Source organism: Argiope bruennichi, chromosome 6 (genome assembly GCF_947563725.1).
Source record: "Argiope bruennichi chromosome 6, qqArgBrue1.1, whole genome shotgun sequence".
In the NCBI taxonomy this organism is placed as follows: Eukaryota; Metazoa; Arthropoda; class Arachnida; order Araneae; family Araneidae; genus Argiope; species Argiope bruennichi.
The window spans coordinates 66,089,000-66,113,988 of NC_079156.1; positions in this window are offsets into that span (position 1 = coordinate 66,089,000).

The window sequence follows — 24,989 nt, forward strand, 5'->3', positions numbered from 1 at the left end:
AAGCCATCCATTTCAATTTGGCCTGGTATTCCAGTGCGCAGTCTCGACGTCAAGTTGGCAAGATTCTGCATTACGCATACACGTACATGTTTACGCATACGCATACACGTTTCACCCATAAACATCTTTTATTTGGAGAACAATGTTCTACCTGTTCAACATGCCATGTTAATTTAAGTGTTTCACATATTTTAATTGAATGCCCAGTTTTTAATTAACAGCGCATACATTTCTTTAATTCATCCATTTTAAATATGCAGGACCTCAGGGGGGGGGGAGCAACCCCTTCCAAATCCTTTTAGATTTTTAAAAGCTGCTGGTTTTCCCCATTTGGTTTAGTTTTTCCTATTTCTATTCTTTTCTAATTCTATTTTTTACATTCCAGAAGACTAGTGGTTTAACATTTCATCAATGTTCTCTATTTTAACCGTATTTATGGCGCCATATATGGCTTTTGCGCCAATAAACACTATAAAACCAACCCAAATCTATATTTTTTGTGTATCTACAAGAAGTAAATGAATGAATTTTTTTTCTCCTGTATGTTCTACATTCAATTCTACTCTTAAAATCTATTGAAATATTTAAATATATTTGAAGACTCCAAAGATTCAAAATTACTTTCATAATTTTTAAAAATATTTAGTACAGAAAATTTTGAATGTTTCTACTCAAGGGGAAATAAATTTTAAAGACCTAAAGCTTGAATTCTATATAGGTAATTTTTTTTTATATAAATGTTTTATTATACCATTTTTAAAACTATTAAAAATCTACATTGTTAATCCATATTATGTAAAATTTTGTATAATAAGAATTGACATTTTTTTAAAAAAAAAATCTAGTAAAAGAATTAAGAGATTTGACTCTGCGACTCCAAAAGATGATAATGTTATAGAATTGATTCGTCTAACTTTTTATTAAAGCAGATATGATTATTTAAAATCGTTGTAAACGCACACTCGTATGTAAATGAAATCACTCAAGCAATAAAAATATTGTTGTAAAATATATGTGAAAAATTCTGAATTTATTTTAATTGGAGAAAAATATTTCACGAACTGAAATTGATATCACTGATAAGTTAATTGTTCGAATTTTAAAAGATTGTGAAAATGGTTGGGTGAAATAATGTGTTGTATTACTGAGAGAAAGCCATAAATTTTTGATAGAATTTTGATTAAAAGTAATAAAAATTTCGAAACGCTTTTCCTTATTAGACTTCTAATGTAAATTACTGTGTTTTAGAAACTACCAATCAAATTTGTTAACTCTCTCTCTCTCTCTCCACTCGGGTACACACACTTATGCAAGACACGCTCACACGCACACGCACAATAATTGTGGTGAATTTATTTATTTATTTTGCTATAACACCCGTAATTAGTTACATTGCATTATAATCATGTTTACACATTAGAATCAAACGTTACACAATGGTTTCTTTACTGACAATAATAGCGATTCATTTTGTTTAACTCCCGGGGACATGGGCTCTCTCTATATTAAAATTAGACAATTTTTTTTGTAAATGCGTGAATTTAAAATTACTTACACAATATGTATAATATTGTATTTAATTTTCCCCCCTTAAAATAGACCTGATCGGCTTTTACTAATCCTAATCCTACCTTTTATAAATTTATCTTTAAAAATGTATTTACCTGAAACAAAATTATTTTTATGGTTTGTATTTGTTTTTTTCTTCTGGATGGAAAAAGTAATTGCTATGCTTTTAGAAAATGGTAATTTAAAATCTGTTTTAATAAAAATGCAAGTATTTGAAGTATCAGATCGATGATTTCTAAGATTAAGATTAAATTATCACCAACGCCAGTACTTTTTGAAAACAATCATTTAGAATTTGGTTTTATTTCTGTAAATATGAATACAAATATTTTTGGAAATATCAAATCAATGATTGCTGTGAATAAGAAGAAATAGTCATTAACATCAATACATTTGTTTGCTTTCGGAATACAAGCATTTATAGAGATCCTCATGTTTACTTAAGACTATGATATGCTTTTGTTTCAAAACATATTATTTTGTCTTAAAATGTACATATCTTTTAGTGAAGGTATATCATTTTTAGCTAGTTATGATACAATAAATTTCTCTCTAATTGTAAGTTTGTTTTTCTCAACTTGAATTCACCCTTTCATAACACTATTTTTTTTATTTCCAAGAATGTATCATTTTTGATTCGGAAAACACCACCATCTATTTCTAATGCATGTTTTGCCAGAGATTTAATATTTCTGTTTTCTTCAATTTATGGTCATAAAGTCGAAATCGAAATAATGAGCATATAGCTTAGTAAATAAAGCAAGACATGGAAACTGTAAGTTATCTATGTGTGTTAAAATCAAAAATAGGAAATCGTTACAAACATTTATTCCAAAAATGGTTTCTCATTCGGTTCAGTTGCTTATATGGAATAGATTACTTTTGTAACGCAAACTCTCCATTAAGTCATAAAATAGACCAGAAGTTTTCATAACTTTTATGTGTTTGATCGGAAGTAGTATACTTTATCGAACAGATATCTATTAAAAGAAACACTCCACACCAATCAACCCGTTTGTGAAGAACACACTACGTCATTCTATCGTCTGTTTAAATTTCCATCATTGAATGATTCCCACAGAATGCATCATATCTGTTTTTCTGTCAATTCAAATATGGACATAATGGAGTTATCCCACTCAGATAGATACACAGAGAAGATATCAGTCAAGTTTAGTTTAGTTATATTAACGTCCCGTTGTAAAGCAACACTAGGGCTATTTTGAGACGGACCTCGTCATTTTGAACCGCGGTCAGGGGACGAGGACGACACCTGAGCTGGCACCCCCCTCTTCACACCGCACCACACCAGCGGGAGGACGTTTGGCCCTGACGGATATAACGTGCAACAGACCCCCTTACACAACGGTTCTTCGGTGGAATCGGGTCACGAACCTGAAACCCTACGGCTCTCAAGCCGAGACCTTACCACCAGATATCAGTCAAATAGATAGAGGAGTGGTCACACTCAACAATATAAGCCCTTATCTTCCTCCCCTTCGCTTAAAATTGTGAATTTTGGCTAAGGTTGGGGTCGCGGTGGCCTGGTGGCAAGGTCTCGGCTTCGGAACCGGCCGGTTTCAAGTTCGAGACTCGATTCTACCATACAACCGTCGTGTAAGCGGGAGTGATGCCCGTTAAATGCGTACCATAACACCATACCAATGCGTAACTAACACCATACCAAGCGAGTGGGATCAAACGTCCACTCGCTTGGTATGGTGTGGAAGTCTGGAGAGCGGGGTGCCAGCTCAGGTGTCATCCTCGTCCCCTGACAGTGGTTCAAAATTACGAGGTCCGTCTCTAAAATAGCCCTAGAATTGATTTAAAACGGGATGTTAATATAGCTAAACTAAACTAAACTTTGGCAAAGTTCTCGATTGCCTTACATAGCAATGGTGAACAGTAGTTACGAAATTAACATTCAAGCTTAATATCAGAATATATAAAAAAGGCTTCATAAATGATCTTTCTCATGTAACTCCCTTGAAACACACACATAGAAAACAGAATGATCAGAAAATAGTTATGATATTTAATAGACCTTATAAATTGGTGATGGAACAAATAATAAATCAAGAAACAACTAAAATGGTCTCATCTATACATCATCGCATATTCCATAATAAAAGCGTTATCTATTTCTCTCCTTCTAGTAATTGCGGATATTGTAAAAGGCCGTGAACGCTTTACGCACATAGATTTTTATTTCCAGATTACTACATAGAGCTGCGTGCTTCGCAATAAAGAAAATCGAATGTGCATTTTGAAAGGCTTTTTAAAAAATCAATTGAAAAAACAAAATTTATTTGGCATTATTGTTTTACCAAAATTAATCTACCATTTCTGTTGTTTCTGATTTTATTATAATCGTAGTATCAAATGACATTCTGTTCTTCAATTATTTAAGTCGTTGCATTTTTTAGTTATTGCGTTTAATGCATGCGGAGGTCACACCGAAGATGACCAAGCCCTTGATGAATTTCGTCCCAAGTTTGTTACAGATTTATGAGGCACAGTTTTAGCGTTACAATCTTTTTGTGCCTGTATTTCGTTCAAAATTTGTTAGAAGTTATGAATATGATATAAATACCACATACCAAATTTCATCCATCTGGATTAAAATGTTTTTGAGCTTTCGCTTTTACAGATAATCAGAGGGACAAATGGATTCAGTTCCAAAAATACTTTTTACGATTCGGATCTGAAGCGTGAATTTTTGCCAAAAACTCGAATTGGAATTTTTTGACAATTGCGGAGCTTTAAATACTTCGTATCCGAGAAAGTAAAATCAAAAACAACAATAATGAAACATTAAAATGCTTGTTTCAAAATGAACGAAAACTAAGAAGCTACGTGGGTTTCTGTGATAAATAAAAGAGGAAATAAAGGAAAAAGTAAAAATGAAATTGTACGAATAAAGTCATACTTTGATTCCTTCATTGTACGCTGAGGCGAATACTAGGAGGAAAGAAATACAATTTCTTTATCTGTATTTAGGAAATGCATGGTCTAGTATAATAAATGATTAACAATAATAAACTCTTTTTTCTATAATAAGCATTTCTTAAAATGCTTTTACATTGTTTTAAAGATAAAAAGACAATAAGCACTACTGCTTTTTTTTAAAAATTATTTCTTATAAATTTACTGTACATTGAGAAAACATTTAGTTTGTTAGATATATGAACTATTTTACTACTATTTAAAAAGCTATGATATTATCTTTTTTTTAGCAAATAAAGAATATATCTCTTTTTAATTGCATATGGTGTCATTTTGTTGGTTCTTTTTCCAATTGCTTTTATCGACTTTAATTCAATTTTTTTCCCATCAGAAAAGTGAAATATTGATAAGAGTTATATTTAACCTGTGCATGGAATTTTACTTCAGATTTATGATAATAGCCCCATAATTTGGTATTGCGTCGCCATTTTTAGTGTTTACTTTTAAAAAGATGATATATAGGTACACGGATATATGAATAATTGCGTGTAATTTTAAATACTTTTACGGTTTGTTCCTTCTAAAGCTCATTAGGTGAATCTTAAAATCCTTATTTGAAACATTGCTTTTATGCAAATATAAAATAATAAAATTTCGTAATGTTTATTTTGGGGTAATTTCAATTATTGTCTAGAGTATACCCACACACAAAAAAGACAGAAAGTAATAGAAATGAAACACTCAAGGCAGCTAATAAACATCTCGAAAATAAAGCTTCGATATTTGAAACTCTCCTATTATCTTTGCTAAATAATGGAGAAATTCGTGGGCTGATAATGGTATGAAATGTCAGTTTATTGGAGTTAAAAAAGAATTGATTTAGTTTAATATTAGGTATGGTATCAATTTAAACAAATAATCATATGGTATTGATCTGAATTATTTATTGTTCCTTATTTTGCTATCTTATTTGATGGATAATCAAATTTCTATCTAAAGATTTTTATGAATTTTTTGTTAAATGGATTTTATTAATGGTTATATAATGGAACTTTGTAAATCGTTTTCCAATTGATGTTCTAGAATTTTGAATTTTTGTGAATGCGTGCTTTTTCTATTAAAACATAGTATTTTAATATTTTCAGAAAAAAAATTATGAAGTAATTCATTCAATTATTTTTCATTCATCAATTTAAATTCATCCGTTCATTTCATTATTTTTCATTCATCCATTTAAGTTCATTCGTTCATTTAATTATTTTTCATTCATCAGTTCAAATTAATTCATTCATTTATTCAATTATCATTCATCTAATTAATTGTAGATTTCATATGAATGCGCTATATAATAGTAAATTTGAGACACTAACGTCATGATTCCGTAACATTTATAATAGGAATTTTAAATTAAAGACTAAACAGTGTACGATAACAATGCATTCTGGTTTAGAATATACTATTTTTATATTTTCAGAATTGAATTGATCAATTTTTTCAATATTTGTGGCGTTACCTGGTAGTTAATTTCAAAAACATTTAATTTTATAATCTCCTTTTTTAATAATAACGAACGATAAATTACTAAATATTATAAATTATTATTATTATATTGTAACCCTTTAAAGGGCCATTTTGTTTTTGGCCTTATTATGTTAAAATATTTTTAGGCTTGAAATTAGAATAAGAATAGGGATTCATTTAACTTATGAGATAAATTTAATTTGTTTCATTAATTAATTGGTTAATTAATAATTAAGTAACAAATCAAGACACATCGTTTTGTGTAAGATGAAGAACTGAAGCATCTAAGTTTCTGTCTTACTAAAAAAATTTGTCAGAACTGATGCCAACCTACATAATTTCATACAAAGATTGATAAATTTGGTGGGAAGCATACTTCCCACGGCCCTATAAAGGGTTAAGAAGTATTATAAAGGATTTATTTGTTGGACTATGATAATGAATCCACGAGCCTCTGATCTTATAGCTGAGAATACATAAATCCCAACCCTAAATTGTCTCTATTTTATATTGCTTCAACTTCTTTATATTACTGTCATATTTTATATCAATGTTGTATTTTTAAATTTCATTAACCATTTTTACAGTTTATCAGTACATTCTTTTTATCAGTACATTATATGGATTATAAATATTTCCACTTTTATTTAAATCACTGATACTTGATCTCTTGTATCTGAAGCCAAATTTTGTTGAGATAATAACAACACAATGTTTGCTGAAAAAAAAAATCTAAACGATTTTGCATCACACGAAAACATCAGAAAGATCACAATACATGAATTTGATCTGAAATATCGGTTCAAAAAGTTTTGTCTATGTGCTCTGTGAGTACTGGAATGTACAATAAAAAGAATTTAAAATGCCTTACTTTATTTAAGTTGATCCTGTCTTTCAGATTACATTCGTGAGTGATTTTCTTATTTTTTTTACTGTTTTTTTAAAACCAATTTTGGATTCTATGCTCACGTCTTGGAGGATTTGTCCAAATCTACCTTGTTTATTGCTTTTTACTTTCACATTCACTTCTTTTAACTCTACTTTTTGACTTTTTTAAGTTGCTTTTGCAACTCATAAAGCAATTCATAGAAATATTTGTAACCACAATGGAAACTACAGTTAAATACAGTTAAAGAAACTTCTTTTTATCAATTCTTTTTCTTTGCTTGTGTTTTCTTAAGAAGCTTTCATATTTATTCATTCAATTCGAGATGGATTCTTACAGCTCAAAAACAGGATGTTTGAGTACAAATAAAATGCAGATGGATCAGAATGTTTGAGATCAGAGGGGTTATCTTTATATTCGTCTTTTATCTAAAGTTATTCATTTTTATGGCAATTGATTCAAAAGTGAAGTTCATTCTTTCGAAATAAAATATTGGATGCAAAAAGCAAAAAAAAAAAAAAAAAAAGAATGATCGGAGCGATCATAAAGAAAAACAATTTAAACTATAACACTAACTGAATTTAACGCATTTGCGTCAAAATGATTTTATTTTCTCTTTATAAGTTCTAAAAACATCAAATTGATTGAAAAAGGTCAATAATAAATAGAAAATATTTCTTCGATGCGATGCTTTTTTCTATAACAAATTTAGAGATAGCATGTGCACTACCTTAAAAAAATACAACTTTACTTTTCTTTCTAAGTTATAAAGTGTTACATTGTTAGCGGAAACTGTTCTTCTAGCGGAAAGTGTTGCTTCTTCGTTTACACTGCGTTATTGAATTAAGTAGAAATTTATTTTGTATGGATTTCTTTGGATCGCTAAATATATATTTAGGGTGCAATGAAAACTAAAAAAATAGAACGATAACCTTTCCCTTAATGTTATTCTGGTGATTGTTCCGTGAGTCGAAAAAGTGAAAAAAGACAATAACACATTAGTTATCTTCTCAAACTCTTATTCTTAAGATTATTTTTTTTTTATCTCGCTTAATTTTGCTAACTATTTAAAAATTATTATTGATTTTTATACTTTAACTGTAAAATAGTAAAGCAACGTAGATAAATGATATAGTATTTTTTCTTCTTCTTCAAATTTGATTTTAAGAGAAAGATAAATACAATTATATTACATTTTCGTTGTAGTTCTCTTTCACACTTTTGTTTACAATTATTTGTTGCACAAGTAGATCAAATTACTGAATTTTTAGCATTTAAATCTTGAATTAAGTGAAACCATTAAGTGCAGGATGATTATAATTAAACTGACTCTATTCAGAGTCATACAGAGACCTTTCTTTTGACGTATTTTAATGAAACATTATTTGAACAATGGTATATGTTTTGGCATATATGTTATTTGAACATAACATAACGCCATCCTGTGCCCCCGGTGCCTATAACACTAAGTTATCTAACCAGTTGGATGAGCACAAGATGGAAGGGAAAAAAAAAGAAAGAAAGAAAGAAGATAAAAAGAAAGAGACGACAGACCATCCAGGGTTCTCCAGAGAGAATCACATTGGTGTCAAATCCTACATGACTATATTCAATTTTTTGGTGATGTAATAACTGGATAGAGGGGAAAAGAATACTTAAACAAATGGTGACTTTGAGTTGAACTTACAGGGAAATGAGATTACTAACTGAAAAATTGATAAATTACATTGAGAATATCTGTATGACATATATTAGCATATAAGTAATCACTAAAGAGTCAGAAATCTGTGGCGTCCGTCTGAATCCTGTGGTTTTGATTTCCTTCTCGAGAACTGCACTTTTGAGGGACTTTTGAAGTTATAATTTCGGCTGATTTTGACATGTGGCATTTTGGTCTCAGCTAATGTGTAGTCTTGAATAGGTCTTGGTATTTGTGAATATGGTTTACTATGGAGTGGATCTTGCCACTATGTTATTTGAACAGTGGTAAAAAAAGAAATATACAATAAAAATAGATAAATGAGATCTCGATCACCAAGTGAACATGTGGCGTATAAAAAAACAAACAAGAAAGTACTCTTAGGTAATACTGCGATAACCCAACCTAGCAAGATGTCGTGTGGGAAACTTGATGGGGCCGCCGAAGAGCAACCCCACCTAGTACGAAGGAACAAACTACTCTTGATGACATTGGACCCTTGCAAACAATAAAAAACCCTCTTAAAACACAAAACTTTTTAAATCACATTATTTGTTCATCCGTGTCAAACACATCTTCAAAGAATGTTATAATATATTGAAAAACATTGCAAAGAGTTTCTTATGGAATTGCGGCAACATGACGTGCTATTCTTAGACGCAATATTTCAGGAATTCTTAGAACCAGAAATTACAGGGATTCAAGTCTGAAGAACGAGGAGGCTAAGAAGTCAAAAAATGTCTCGAAATAATTCATCCAACGTCAAAGTTTCTTCATTTGTCAGCTAGTGTGGGATGTTGTACTATCTTTCATGAGGACAGTAACCCTTAAATATTTGTGTTCTTGTATGGCAGGAATAACTTGTGGCAATAGAAGTTTGTAGAAACGGCACAAATTCGACAGAATAATTTTTAGTCCCCTGAAATGCGTTATCTTCAAAGAAAAAGGAGCGAGGAATGAAAGCAGGAGTAAATCCATTCCATACAGTTGTGCAATTAGAATGCTGAGGCTGTTCAGGCAAAACGTTAGTACATACAGCATCCAATACAGTAGTTTTAAGTATTGACTGCTCCGTCTAGGATATTGACTGTTGAGTAGTCTCTACTGACCCCAAAATTTTCCAAGGTCATGCATTATCGATAGCTGCTCTGGCCAGAAACCGTAAGTAAACTCAGTGCATTATTTCAGACCTTTGTGTCGTAATTTTAGACGAATTGGAACTTGTATGGATATAATTTACAAATGGAATGAAAAACCTTTTATAACATAAACCTTTTATACCAATTATACCAAGTAATTTCATCCAGGGAATTTCAACTTAAATGAATATAACTTTTTTTATAATTTCTAAAACACATTTAAAAATAATTTATTATTAAATGCGTTTTCTTTAAATGTTCCTTTTCAAAATTCTATTAATTTTGAAAAACAAATCCATAAAATATTGAACTGTATTTTACTTTAAAAAAAAGAATCAAGTTTCTTCATTTGAAATCTCTGATGTTTTAAAAACGATTTACCCTCAAATCAGCAAAATTACGGACTTCACTTTTTATTTTATTTGGGTATGTGGGCAGTCTTTCTCGATGGACGGATGTTTTCGCATTCATTTCGTTTTATTCTATTTCGAAAGATTCATTTGCATATGAAAACAGAACCTAATGATTTCGTTATCAATGTCTAATTTTCCTTTCGGAACTCTTTTTTGCAAGACGAAATTAATGGAGAAATTATACTTCACTAGAAGAAAATTTGTAATAATTCATATTTTGAGGTATTCGTTATATGGAAAGTTATTCCATTTTTCTTTAAGAATAAAGAAGTTGTTTCAGAGATGACAAATCGTTCCGTGATTTTCATTTGAGAAGTGGAAAGCATCAAAATGTATACAGTTTGATAATTTCAAAATTTAAGTAAAATTAATCTCTGAAGTCTTGTCAAAATCTCTGGCATCATGAAAGCGAACAACAAAAACATTTTTTAGTGATGATTAATATCTACTCTTTGGAAGTCTAAATTGCCTCTATCCGGAAGTAAATGATTCGTTTCATATGTAAATTTTTGATTTCATTTCTTAAATTTACTTAAGTCTAAATGATTAATGTTGACTGTAGCTGTTGTTAACTACGTTTCAGATTATGTATAACTTATTGTAAAAGTGTTGTTGAATATTATTTAGTTCTATATATCTCTACAAAAATATCTGTATGCTCGGTTGCGTGTAGTTTCATATTGTTACTTTTATGGTTTATTGTAGTTTCATATTGTAACTTTTATGGTTTATTGTAGTGTCATATTGTTACTTTTATGGTTTATTGCAGTTTCATATTATTACTTTTATGAATTATTGCTTCTTTCTAATATAAAATTATTTCTTGTGGTTTGAATTAATTCTAATTAATTCTTGTGGTTAATTTTAAATAATTAAAACTTCTCTAATAAGTTATACTTTAAAAATACAGGGTGAGAACAAATGATGGACCCCATTAAAAAAAAATTCATTTTTGAAACCACTGCACATATTACAATAAGTGATACATGAATTTAAAGAGAAATATACCAAGTTTCTTTCAGTTATAAATTTTCGATGTGTGACCCTCTTGTTACACAGTATATGTCCAATTTGTAATCCAGTTCTTTCTAAATGTTTTGTAACATCACTCCGTCAATGGTTCTGAATGCTGCACAAATGCGTTCTTTAAGTTCTGGCAGTATTTTCGGCATTGGTGGTACATAAACAATCTCTTGTCTCAATGATTACTTTTTGTGGGGATTTCTTTTTGTGTCAAAGACAACAGACAAAACAAAATGCTACAAAATGTTTGGAACGAACTTAATTACATATTGGACGTATGCTGAGTAACAAGAGAGTCACACATCGGATATTCGTAATTGAAAAAAAAACTAGGTATATTTCTCAACATATTTATGTATCACTTATTGTAAAAAGTGCAGTAGTTTCGAAAATACGATTTTTTTAAAATCGGATCCATCATTTCTTCTCGCCCTGTATATTTATACTCTCGGTTCAAAGTAAATGGTCTTTGTTTATTAACCCTTAAATGTATATTGTTGCCAATTGTCTACATCCAGTTCCACTTATTCAGAAACCTGAATGTGTCCGTTTCCGAACGCACGTTGATAACCACAGACAATAAATCATGTGTGAAAGAAAAAAAAAGGACATTACTTTTGGTGGGTAAGTTGTATCGTTTTTTTAATTAATTAATTAATTTTTTACATTTGAATGTAGTGCTTGATGAAGTGCAGTGGGTTATCTGAAGAGATAGTTTCTATTGTCGAGTTCCCTATAAAAGAGTGATCTATCTAATTGTTAAACAAATGACCTCTCATCTGTTGTCAGGTACGCTATCAATGTTTGATGTTGTATGTGAAAATTATATTAAGTACAAGCTCGATTTTTGGGAAATACTGTATGCTGCCAAAAATCTACATACAACTTTTTCAAAATAATTATACTATGTTATTACCAGGAATTTTTAATTTGTTTTTACATAACCTATGACTATTTTCCTATCAGAAAGAATTTTTCTTAAATTAAAAACAAATAATTCTTGCATTCAAGGGTTAAAAAGTTTTCTAAAAATATTAATTTCTGAGCAATTTTGTATCATTGTTAAAAAAAATTAAAAGTATATTAAAAAAAACAACCTATCTATCTGTAGATTGATCTGTTACAAACTTTGATACAGATTTATATTTTTGGAATAAAATTAAAATAACGAATTTCATTCAGCTTATTGTATTTCTAAGCACTCAAATAATCATAAATAGAAGCATGGATCATATTTCAAATTGTATGTTTTGGAGACAAGAAATCTAACAATAAAATAAAGAGATTATCTTGTGGCTGGGTTTTTTAACGTTATAATGCGATTTTTTTATGTCTGACTTCTTTCATTTTAATATAAAACATAGTACATGATAAAAATTCATTAATATTCTCTTAAATTAGCAGAAAAAAATTATGAAAGTAAAAATAATTTTGAATTTGAAGATAGTTATTCAGTCACCATTTTTTTAGAAAAGAATCATTAAGACATTCACGAAATTTCAAAAATACATTAAATATATTTACCATTTAAACTTCGTCGAACACGTACTTAGACATTCTCATCAGAAGTTTCTATATTTGTTGAGTCATTGGGGCAATAAAATTAATCATTAAATTCTACTGAAATTTTTATAAATGAAGAAAAAAATATTAGTCTTTTAAATTATTTATTTATTTGTCGTCTACTACTACTTAAGTTCATTTTGTTTTAAATATAATAAAAATCGTTTGGGAAAATAATTTTTAAAAAAACGTCTGTTGATAATTTTATTTGTTTTTTTTAATCGCCTCTTATCAATAATTTTTAACATTTCTTTCTTTATTTTTCTTTATTTTAATTTTCTGCGAATAAAAAACTGTGAAGTTAAATTATTTAAAAAATAATTCGTTGAAATTTTCTACATTATAAAAAAATTGATCATACTGAAAATATTACAATTCTTTTCGAAAAAAAACAAAACATTAAGAGGAATAATGATAAAGGAAAATAATTTATTCCTTTCAAAATTATGAAACTTTTTCAATCAGATTTTACCATTATTATTTTGAAAACAATTTATAAAACTTATTTTCGTTCATAACTATTATTTGATTTGATAACAATATCAAGGAGTTTTATTATAGTATTTGAGGTTTAATCTATTTTTAATGAAAGTAATTGATAAACAAAAACCGAAATTATCTTTAAAATGTTTGAATTGATTTCTTTGACATTTTATATATGATTCTTATGAACTATTTGAAATATTATGATCTGTAAGATTAATTTGGAATGAAAATAGATTAATCTTCTGAAATGAAATACCTTAATTTCGCAGCAAAATTTATTCGTATAAAATGAAAACTGCATTTTAAGTAATAGATTCCTTTTCTTTTTAAATGTCATTCGATTTAAGATTCATTAATGTTGACGTAATTTCAAATCAATATTTTAAATTATGAATCTAAAAATACGCTCAACGTAATTGCCTTAAAATTTAGACTAAAGGAAATTATTCATATAAAAGCAAACTCATTATTTCTTTGTTATGCTTTTTTTGGATTCTCTAAAGAGGTTCAATATTAAATGTAATTGGAAGATATAAACTAATAAAAGTTTAAACATTTTTCAATAACTGAAATTTTAAATGCCTAGTGATTTTAGCTAATTTTTCAAATTTTGCTGCATTGCAGTAAATTATATAACGATAATGAAGTGCGTTGTAAGATTTAATTATTTTGAAATGTTTTAAATTATACAAAAATATTCAGTTATGCATGAAAAAAATAATTTAAGTAACCAAATCTCATGTAATTTGTGAAAGAGCCTTTTTAACTAATAATGTAATTAAAACGTATTTATAATGAAATTAAATGGAATAAAATTTTGTATATTTCTCTTTCTCCTTGGTCAAAACGTTATTTAACGGCGGTTATAATTCTTTTTATAGTTTCGTTTGTAGTAAAATTCCGGGCTTGAGATTATTTAGTTATGAAAGTTTAAAAATAATTTTCTTTGTCAGTACAAAATTTATTTATTTTTGATTCATTTGAATTTTTTTTTCAGTTTAATAATAAGATAACAAATTTAAAGAAAAAAATCCTCCATACACTAATAATGTTAAATTATCTGTAAAGATAATGTTAAATTTAAAGATAATGTTAAATTAACAATAAAGATAATATGTCTATACTTATAATTATGCAGATTATATATTTACTGAAAAATGTATAAACCAATGAATTTGATTCTGCAACTACTAATTTATGGAACAAAGCACTTCAGGCAATTTATTTCACTAAAGCAACTATGAAGTTAGCGTTTTACATAAGAAAAGAGCGTTCTTAAATTTTTACCCTATTTATGCCCTATCCATTTTGAGTGTTTAAAATTTCCTTTCTTTGTTAACTTAGCCTCTTTAGTCATTTCTTCCCCAGAGTCTGTCGAAATTCCATTTTTAGGTACGCATTATCCCATTTTCGTACCGCTCCAGCATGTTAAATCCTCAGTCACTTACCATTAACTTGGACTGTGCTTTCAGTTGTCCATTAAGAATTTTTGACGCAGAAAGCGTTTATGTAATTGAGTTGGAATTAGCGGATTCCCAGAGCTTCAGCACTCTAAACCTAGAACAGTGCCTTAAGTGGGTTTCGCTGATATTCTACGGTACGGAAACAGCACATTTCCCGAATAGAACATACTACTCAATGGTGAACATTTTATGTTTTCAGAGAATGATTCTTCAGTAAAGAATTTTTACATTTATGGTTAGTGTTAGTTAGAAAAATACACAGATTGCTCCAAAACAAACTGTCAGTGACTCTTATTGTAGTAAACAAAAATGTCAGACGATTCATTTACAGTATAGTAAAACTCATTTATACGAATGAGGACTACGAAATGTAGGAAAGAACCATTTCTACATCTCTCAAGAAACTGTTGTAAAACAATGCATGATAAAAAAAAAACGAGCAATAGAAATTTTAATAACTTCGATTATTTCAAATTGAAGAGATTTTCTAAGAATTTAATTACTTAAAAAAATACATTTGATTTTTACTTTCTTGTATATGTAGTATAGAGAAAATAAAGTAATCATCAAACAATTCGAACTCGAAATTTTGACGACTTTCCACGTTTTAGATCTCCCTGAATTCGAAAAATACATTTTTGAAAAATGTCCGTCTATCTGTCTGTTGCAAAGATAACTCTAAAACGATTTCAGCTAGACGGGTCTTTACACCAAATTTGGAGATTTATATCATATTATGAGTAAAATGTGTTCAGTAGATGTCCATCTGTCCGCCTGTTCGAATAATAGTTAATATGATAGTAGAAAAACAAAGAGAGCTAGATAGATAAAATTTGGTACACAGATTTAATATCTATAGCATAAGAACATGTCACATTTTTAGTCGAATCCAATAACGGATTGACTGTCTATCGGTCTGTACTTTCAGAAGCATGTGAAAGCGATCATTCAAAAGTACAATGACTTAAATATATCTAATTTGGTATGGGAATTTGTGACTTCAAATGCAGTTTTGTGTCAAATATATGTATCAATTGGTTGTGAAAAACTTGTCTAAAACACAAATTCGATTTTTGGATACTGTTAACAGATGCCAGAGATTGGTCGCCAAATAATTCGCCAAGGATGACACGATAGATTCAATTAAAAGGCTAAATTCACGCCAAATGTTAATATTTCGAAATATTGTACGCCATAGCCATGTGAGGTGTTCTCTGACTTGGCAAATTTATTAGAAATTGTGCGAGAAAATTTTGGAGAGACCAATCCCGCTGGTTTTTAAATATATGTTACTATATAGTATTCAAAGAAAAATTAAAATCTTAAATGAAATATGTATTATAATTGTGAGAAAGAATAAATATTTGTTGAATATTTTGAGTACTGATAACGTAATTCTAATATTTCAATATATATATATATATAGTAATATTTTTTTACGCTCGCCATTGAACGTTTAATTAATAGATATTTAAAAATCGTCTGCTTTACAGACGATTACTGAATTTTCTTGCTTTCTGCAAATATTAAACACAACGTCATGAATCCAGTTAAGTTTTTATAAGGAGTTTCACAAGTGTGTTGACAAAAATATAAATTCAAAGTCTTGTAATCTAATCTATTGAGATTCTAAAGAAAAGTAGAATAACTTGTTTCCGTTCTTCTTCATTTTAGCTTAAATTAGCAACGCGGAGCTATTTTTTTTTTAATTAATTCATCAATTGTGAGCAATTTTGAATTCGTGATATCGTTTCTAATACAGTTCACATTCTCCGAGAAAGTGATTTCTGCTCTCCTGAGATTCTAATCTACAACTATAAACATGGTTTAAAGTCGAAACTCTGCGTCTTTCGTATAGTATAAGTGTAGAATTTTATCACTGCAGTGAATAAGGAATGCGAAGTATAAACGAGAAAAGTTAAACATTGTTAATATTCTATTTTAGACAGCGATAAAAAGACTAACGAGGATAAACAGTAAGATCGATCCAGCATGATAATATTTTAGGGCTAATTCGCCTATTTTTATATTAGTTTCAAATTTAACTAAATTCATTTACTAATAATGGTTCCTTATTATGTTATAGTGCAAGGTGAATGCATATTATCTGTGAAGTCTCTTAAAAAAAACTTACTGAAAATTGTTCATAAATACGATTATCAGTGCAGTCTGGATAATAAACTCTCCACTGTACGGATCGCTGTTTTTACAAAGAGATCCATAAACGAATTAAAATTTTAGAGATCGTTTTCTATTTATCATGGATAAAAATTAAATATCTCACTTCTTTCAGTCAGTGTATATATGAAATGGATTTATGTGCATTTACTGATGGGTTGAAATTTCTATCGCATATAAATCTCAATAACTGTACTTAATGAATTGAACAATCGTCAAATATCAATTCTTAAAAAAAAATTGACTTTTTTTATAAGTCATATTGACTCAAAAATTTACTTGATTTGTGAAATAGATATCCCGTTTTGAAGCATGATACTATTTTGAGCCAATCAAAGTATTTTTATTTCGTTTCTTTGCATTCATATTTTTCCATTGATCGCGTTTACTCATCTTGGATAGTTACGTTTTGCTTTGAAACGACAGGAGGAATTTTTTTCAGGATGTACTCATAATTTTCAATCATAATCAGATGACAAGGAGACATTAACAAGACATGTCTTCTTCAAACTCTTATGTTTCACTGCAGACAGAAAGATCATTAGGTCCTGGCAGGTTTAAAGTGTTTCAAATCCCCTTGCATAGCAGTTCTTCTTGGAAGCTTTCCGTCCGTGGAACTGAGACTTTTTCCCCAAGCATTGTGATCATTATTTTTAAGTCATTATTTGATGATAAATTCTACCATTGCCTATCAGAACTCTCTTGTTTTATTTTCGCACTCATCAACATTAGGATCTTTAAACTATATCGGCCATCTTAACTTATTACCACATTTATGCTGGATATTAGTATTGCGTATCATTTCAGTATTGGTGTAATTGGATAGCTAATCCTTCCGATTCCTATTTCCTAAAGCCACTAATTAAACATGGAAGTTTCGATGTCTCTCACAGAAATATATAATTCTGGAAACTTAAGATAGAGAATCTTATCACGCAATACTGGATTTGTTTCTTTTTTCACAAACTGATTAGTAGACGAAGAGTATTTCTTTGAATAGATATGAGTCAATATTATCTCCTTTTTTTATCAAACACACAAAAGTTATTATTTTTTATGTATTTCATGATTTAATGGAGGAATCGCGTTACGGAAGTAATTTATTCTATAAAAGCAATCGCATAGAATGCCAAATATTATCTGAATATTTTTGGAATCAGTGTCAGTAACGATCTTCTATTTTTGATTCTGGAATATAAGGGTGATGTTTGATTTATTTTAGGGTCATGCTTCATTGATTAAACTCAATGTATTGCGTATTATTTTAGTACCTCGATAATAAAGATTTATATATAATAAGAAAAAAAATATTTAATGTCTATGAGAGATTATGAAGCATACACCTTAAAATATTTGAAAACTTATGACGAAATTTGTTAATATCAGAAATAAGAGTAATAAAATATAAATTTTGGAAAATTTTAGATATCAGGTGAGTTATCAGCTACCGACGTACCTAGATAACCAGATATTTGCCATAATAATACTTTTAGAAAATTTTTAGACAAATTTTTGATTGAATGTAAAATAATGCGGATGAAAACTTTTTACAAATGCACATATGCAAGAATACAATCATTCAAAAATTTTAAAAATGGAACTTAAAACTGCATTTGCATGAAATTTAAAATGGTTAAAAGATTTTATACTCGTTTATTTGTTAAAAACTTATTAGAAGAATTTAGAAATATACAGTTAAGATTTTATTTAGTATTTCAGGAAATTTTCCTTTGGAATAACTAATCTTGTATGCTACACACTACACGAAGTTTAAACTATAAAGATTCATTGAACGTATGCAATTGAAAACATAAGAATTTGGATAGAGAACTGATTTTTTTTATTAATATTTCTGCTAGTTATGTCTCACTATATATTTATTTGTTAGTTTTTTTTAACTAGCTTTTTTTTAAGGGAAATGTTTAATATTTGTTCCGATGGATTTCTCCAAATGATTTTCCATTCAATTTTTGATGTATCATAATTTTTAAATTTTGCATACTTGTGTATTCTCAATAATAATGAACTATTTAAATTTTTTAAAGTTATACTATTAGTTATTTGATTGATGTAATTGTTTTTTTTATTCTTTACACATGGCGACATCTGGTATTGGGTTTTATAAAAAATTTATTTCAAAATATCATGTTATTTACAATAACCAATTATAATTTAGAGACTAAAAACAAAAAACAAAATCAAATAAAAGAGTTATATTTAATAAATTTACAAAAAAAAAAAAAATCAAACTAAAAAAATTCTATTTAAGGCATTTACAAAAATAAATTTTTGAAAACTATTTTTAATAAATTTAGTTAAAACTAGCCTCCTTTGGCGACCAGCCGGTTCGCCAATCTTAATGTTCGTTTAAATTTTCATAATTAAATAGGTTGAACCGGAGTTTAACCCCCTGCTTCGCCAAGTTGCGATAACGCACCAAAGCTGGCAATCTTTATTATGCACTATAATTGAACATCTGCTCCTTTGCTTTTGAACATTTCGCAAGACCGTTGTTGGCGATTTTTAAAAATTGAGCGAAACAGGGGGTTAAACTCCGTCGTACCATTAAATATTTTATGCAATTCCAACTTTAATAGATTCTTCATCAAAATATTTTAAAACTTCAAATTTTGAGAGTCATATAATTCACTCATAATATTATAAAGGTCTACAGTCATAACGTAATATGTATCTCTCTTCTTTTCTGTTACCTCTCGTAGAATTTATGCTTTAAATTAAAGTGGAAAGGATTAATCTGCAATTAATATAATAATATTTTTTACTGAAACAAAGCATTTTTTTAATAATATGATTACTGATAACAGAGTCACTGAGCGTTTAAACTTTAAGGGCACTAAAGAAAATCTTTCTTAATTTATGTAATATCTCAAGAATTTGCAACAAAATTTTCTCAGATTCATCATGACCAGATCGATTCATTAACAATGTTTAATTTTAAATGCATCAAAAACTAAGAAAATAAAATGAATCGTTTAAAATAATCGGTCGAAAACAGGTTTATAAAAACTACTTAAAAAACGATGTACTTAAAACTATAAGCATATACAAAAAAAAACATATATAACTAGCATAAATACAATTTAATTACAAAAGCATGCAACTAACCTAAAAATAATTTAAATCATTGAAAACAGGTTAAAAAAAACTACTTAGAAAACGATGTACTTAAAACTATAAGCATTTACAAAAAATATATAACTAACATAAATACAATTTACTTACAAAAGCATGCAACTAACCTAAAAATAATTTAAATCCTCCGTTGGATGCCATGTCAACAATCAGAACACAAAGCGCATGCGTGAATTTTCTTCGCCAGTTACGTTAACGCAAATACGTAAATTTTTCTACGCCAATTGGGGTAACGCTATGCTGATTAGACATTTTTAATTTCCTTTAATCTGTGTTATTTTAATTCAAAAGAACTTCAGAATGAATCTGAAACATGGATTAATTAACAATGTTTAATTTTAAATGCATCAAACATTAAGAAAATAAACAGAATCGTTTGAAATAATCCGCCGAAAATTTTTTACCCTAGCCTCATTACTTTTGGAAGAAAAAAAAAAAAAAAACTGACGCCTTACTCATTTGGCGGTGGAGAAAATGGAAGATTTTTTTGGCGGAAAAGTTGGCGGTGGGGAAAATGGAAGATTTTTTTGGCGGGAAAGTTAGTTTTTAATTAATAATTAAAATTTCCAAAAAAGGTACCCCAGGTGCACATTCCCGACCTCCAAGGTATACATGTACCAAATTTGATAGCTGTATGTCAAATGACCTGGCCTGTAGAGCGCCAACACACACACACTTTGAGCTTTATTATAAGTATATAGATATATAGATGAAATAAACAACAAACGATGAGAAAGGATTTCTACTCTCTACAGATAAAAGATTTTTCTCTGGAATATGTTTTTGTCAAATACTTATGAATGTAATAATAATAATGATCTTATTTTCGGGCAATATTTATATTTTATTCATTTACACATTATTTTTTTTCTACAATATTTCGTAATTTTTATTAAAGCATAAAAATAATAAATAATGAAACAGTTTATGTTAGAAATAATCGTTTGATACGTTTAATTGATGGTGCATCATAAAAAATGTTTAAAAATTATTTTCTGAATGGGATTTTTTTTTTAAAGAATTTCACTAGACTAAATAATACGAAAAGGGAATTTTCACAATTTATTCAAAATATCGAAAATATTTGAATTTCACTTTTATGAAGATTATTTCTGACTACATTTGATTATTCGAATCTTCGTTATAATTCTGATGAAAAGAAATGCTTTGCCTTTGATTAAAGTATGCGATGTTACTTTCATTTGTTGAGCACTTTTATGATTAAATCTCTTTTAATAAAAGTAATTGATAAACAAGAAGTGATCTTGTTTACAATTTCTTAATAAAATTCTTTGATCTTTTAGCTTTAACTTGATGAGATACTTCAAAGATGACGATTTGTATGATTAACTTGAAAGCAGAATTTTTAATTTGGGAGTTAGAAATATCTTGATTTTTTTTAGCAACGAATCTATCTAAAGACGAGTGATAATTTAGGAATTAATTGCTTTTTATTTTTAAAATCAATTTTATCTTGAGATGGTGACTGAATCTTCGCAGAATTCTGAATATTATTTGAAGTAATAAAATTGTTATTATACTTAATATAGAAATAAAGAAAGAAATAGAAGTTGAGAAAATTTGACCCATAAAATTCATTAGAATGTTTCATGATATATTAAAACCGAATTTAGCATGATAATTTATTTGAACGAGTGTAAGCTAGCGCCATAGAACTTATTTTAACATTTTAGAAAAATTTTATATTTAATATGCCCTAAACAATAACATTTAAGATTTTTCTGGCAGCAAATTCGAAGTATAGTATTTAACAAAAATAATTTTTACTTCTTTTTAATATTCAAAACATTTAGTTTTTAATGATATCAGTTTCGTTGTTAAAAAATTTATTTTATTTTAATTAATATTTCAATTTTTTTTTAGATTTATATTTGTAAAATAGGATATTATTGTTGTAATAAAAAAGCAACCTTATTTTTCGATTCGTATTTTAATCGCTTATTAAATTATGATAAAGGATTCCTTATTTGATAATTTCTCACATTCATACTGTATTATATACACTTTTTAAAATAAATACCTTCTAAACACTACATTTGAAAATCATTTGACTTGATTGGACTTAATTGTTTGAAAAGAGAAATTCTTGATTGTTCGATACGTGCAGATAAATTTCACCTTCCTCCTATAGCTTTCTTGCATTTTCGTAGTAAAACCAAGAAAGGGGAGAAAAATTTTATTATTATTTTTTTTTTAGTGTTAAAGCAAATTATTTCGTCTCTTATTTTTGCATCGTCTCTTTATTAATTATTTTTGTATCTTTTAAAAAATTATATATGACGTATATAGTATAAAAATTTATAATATACTTTATTCAACAAATTATACTTAATCTTTGAATAAATTGCTTAATATTAAATGAAATGAAAACAAAAACAAAGATTCTTTGTCTGAAAGAATGAATTATTTCATAAATATATTTCGATGAGTGATTTTTTCCCCGAAATTACTTATTACGAAAATTATTTTTTCTATATTTATTAGGTAAAGAGATTTAGAAAATCATTAAGCCAAAATTTGTAAACGAAATTTACTCCTTCAAAACGCATTTAAAAAAGAGATTTAGTTTTCAAGGTGAAAAATAGGCTCTTAGTTAAAAAAAAGAAGATAGTTAATGTAATCTATTAATTAACATTAGAAGATAATTAATCTAATCTAACATTAATTAGCATTAAAAGATAATTAATTTAATTTATTATTTTGAATGGCAATAAAGGAATGACAACCTAATTGCGGGGATCAAATTTACAGTCGCAGCCTCTGCCATAATTCCTCGGTACTATTTGACCTTTAAGATAAGAGATAGAAGAAGAATTAATATTGGAAACAACAAGGTCTAGAAGAAAGTAGAAATCTCCCCTGGCGATTGACTAATGGCCCATCAGAGTTTCTTTTATCGATTTCTCTTTATTTATCTAGAGAAGTGTCAACTTAAAAAAAAAAAAATTCAAATTCTATTACTTATTGGTGAATGGGTTAAAAAGTCTTTACATACGATGTAAAATTGCTACCTAATTATTGATGGCCATACAGCATGACAAGGAATGAAAACATTGTTTTATGTGGACAATTAACATTGTTTCATCCATTTTCAATTAAAAAATAATACCTCGGTTTATGAATGATCAAGTCCACTAACGCAGAAAATATGTATAAAGAAGTATTTTTATGAAATCTATGATTAAAAATATCAATAAATAACATAATACAATTTATCACTAAATAACATAATACAAATGCAAGATAACGGAGCAAGAAAAAGAAGAGAGCCACAGTTGTTCAAGTGCTTCAATCATGAAACTGTGACTCATTCATTTATTATCCTATTAAAGAAGTTTTCGTAATCGTTTGGTATGTAATGGTTGAATTTCTGGATGGCTTGTATTTTCTTCATAGGAAACTTTTCTTGTCAGCAGTGGTATATTTTGGATTCGGAATGAAAAACGGAAAGTCATCCTCGTTTTATCAGGAATAGAAATCGTTTCTCTAAGAAGATTTAGATGTTCGATCTATTATTCTATTAAAACCAATTTGGATCTTCAAAGAATGAATGGGAATTCATTCTTTGAACTTTGTTCATTGCAAAATGATATTTCTGTTTTATAACTTTGAATGGCAAGAGCAATCGTTTTAGAGAAAGCTGACCACCAAATTTTAAAATCAGGTATATTTTGATATCTGGCACTTCTTGATTCGAATTTGTTAGTTTGTAATCTAATTTAGGTAATTAATGCATGCTTGGCGGTGGATGAAAGAGTGACTCTTTAGATGGCCCGTTTTCAAAATGAGAGTTGAAATGAGATCCGTCTAGAATTATTTAGAAGGAGAGTATATATTTTGTTTTCATATGTAATCGATGTTGAATAACCATCAAAAGGAGAATTTATATATATATATATATATATATATATATATATATATAAAGATTACCTCTTTGAAAATGTCTGGGCCGTACGCAAACAAAACCTTGAACTTCGTTTCTGCAATATGTCCAAGTTTTTTTCTTTGTACCATTTCTTACAAAAACGTTACAGCCATTTCCACGTTTCAATAATTTTGAACAATTACAATAATTCTTTAAATTGTTTTGATCTTGTGCAGAATGAGCTTTTAAAGGATTTTTTGACAGGATTCAGTGTTAAATCTGTTATCGTTCTATTTCGAAGTCGAAACTCTTCATAAACTACTCCAGAATTTAAACATATATAGACAAGATATACAACAACAATAGTGTTTACAGCATTGTGGATGTAAAAAAATATTTTTTTAAAAAAATTTGATTAAAATTAAACTATTTAATTCTTAATTAATGTCTTTTTCCTCATACATTCTTCCTAATTATCTATTCTTAACCAAAATATTTGCAAAATCTTAATTCGAAGAGTATCTTCAGATAATCAATTTTTCGAAAAACAAGAGTTTGATCAGTCTATTTGTTTATCTTTAATCAAGCATATTGCAAAAATGTTTTTAATAAATATTTGCAATTTTCTCTAAACATATACTTTTTTCTGTTGAAAAAAACCCCGTTGTTATTTTTTTTAAGTATTTGCATTGCTTTCTTTCTTGTTTTAAACCCTTTTATTTGTGGTGTATTATAAATATTCGATTTTTTTATATAGCAGCAATTTTTTAAGAATTTTTTGTAGATAAACTTTTATGTTATAGAACCCACAGTCTATGCAGTTGAACAGTTCCCCAAATATATCATCATGTTTGTTGTAACTATTTTGCACATTTAACAAAAAAAAAAGTCTCAATAAATTTCTTTTCAGTGAATAACAAAACTGCAACATGGTTTTCAATAAAAAGGTATAAAATTTTTATTTTAAAGTATAAAAGGAAAAGAATTCTTAAAGCTAATCTGATGAAAAATCGACTACAGAAAATTAATAAGTTTCCGCTTTTTACCAATAACCATCGAGTTAC